The sequence below is a fragment of the Saccopteryx leptura genome, chromosome 3 (genome assembly GCF_036850995.1).
Source record: "Saccopteryx leptura isolate mSacLep1 chromosome 3, mSacLep1_pri_phased_curated, whole genome shotgun sequence".
Lineage (NCBI taxonomy): Eukaryota > Metazoa > Chordata > Mammalia > Chiroptera > Emballonuridae > Saccopteryx > Saccopteryx leptura.
The window spans coordinates 51,799,429-51,800,835 of NC_089505.1; the positions used below are offsets into that span (position 1 = coordinate 51,799,429).

The 1,407-nt window shown below is 45.5% G+C and overlaps 1 non-coding gene across 1 annotated transcript; it reads right to left on the reverse strand.

Annotated features, from left to right (window-relative positions):
• Positions 1 to 368: 368 nt before the first annotated feature.
• On the reverse strand, positions 369 to 474 carry LOC136401994 (U6 spliceosomal RNA). Its single transcript, XR_010750908.1, has one exon. It is a non-coding gene; the product is annotated as a U6 spliceosomal RNA (small nuclear RNA).
• Between the last annotated feature and the right edge of the window lie 933 nt (positions 475 to 1,407).

Sequence of the window (1,407 nt, forward strand, 5' to 3'; positions counted from 1 at the left end):
CCTGCTCCTCCCCTACTTCTCTCGCTCTCTCTCTCCTCTGTAAAATGAATAATTAAAATCTTTTTAAATTTTTAGTTTTGTGGCAAAATTTTTAACTTTCAGGGCTTAAAAAACAGATTCATTGAGGTATAATTGATATATAATAAATTACACACACTAAAAAGTGAATAACTATAAATTTTGGTATGTGTATAGCTATGACCACAGTTGAGGTAATCAACATATCTATCACCTCTAAAAATTTCCTTGTACCCTTTTTATAATCCTTCCCTTCTACCCATGCCTATAATTACAGAAAAGTTTCACGTTTTCTAGAATTTACTTTGATTTTTCTCTTCAATGTCTGCTGTATTTTCCTGCTTTTTCTTTTTTTTATGGAACCCTTCACAAACTTGCTGTCATCCTTGCACAGGGGCCACACTAGTCTTCTCTGTATTGTTCCAATTTTCTTACATGTGCTGCTGAAGCAAACACTTCTCCTGCTTCTTTGCCTGCCAAGTAACTTTGTATTGGACAACAGTGTCAATTTTACCTTGTTCATTTCCTGAGCTTTGTGCTGGAATGTAGTTACATTACCTAAAACCAATTTTATCCTTTAGGGTCTTGCTTTGCAGGGACAAGGAAGCATTTGGTCAGGGCTAATTTTACCTCATTGTCGAGGCATGGCTACTAGGAACACGAACTATTGCTAGCCTTATTAAGTGCCAGAGATCAATGCTCTTAATCCTATCAGGTGAACCTTTTTTTTTTTTTTAAGAGAGAGAAACAGGAAGAGAGAAAGATGAGAAACATCAACTTGTTGTGTCACTTTAGTTGGTGAGGCCAGGGTCAAGACAGCAATCTCAGGGTTTCAAACCTGGGACTTCAGTGTCCCAGGACAACACTATCCACTGCACCACCCCCGGTCAGGCCTTTCAGGTGAATCTTTCCTCCGCCTCTGGTAGTTTCACCACACACACACTGATCAATACATTGCTATTCAAGAAGAACCCTCTGTAGATGTTCAAATTCTTTTTTTTTTTTTTTTGTATTTTTCTGAAGCTGGAAACGGGGAGAGACAGTCAGACAGACTCCCGCATGCGCCCGACCGGGATCCACCTGGCACGCCCACCAGGGGCGATGCTCTGCCCACCAGGGGGCGATGCTCTGCCCCTCCGGGGCGTCACTCTGCCGTGACCAGAGCCACTCTAGCGCCTGGGGCAGAGGCCAAGGAGCCATCCCCAGCGCCCGGGCCATCCTTGCTCCAATGGAGCCTTGGCTGCGGGAAGGGAAGAGAGAGACAGAGAGGAAGGAGGGGGTGGGGGTGGAGAAGCAAATGGGCGCTTCTCCTATGTGCCCTGGCCGGGAATCGAACCTGGGTCCCCCGCACACCAGGCCGACGCTCTACCGCTGAGCCAACCGGCCAGG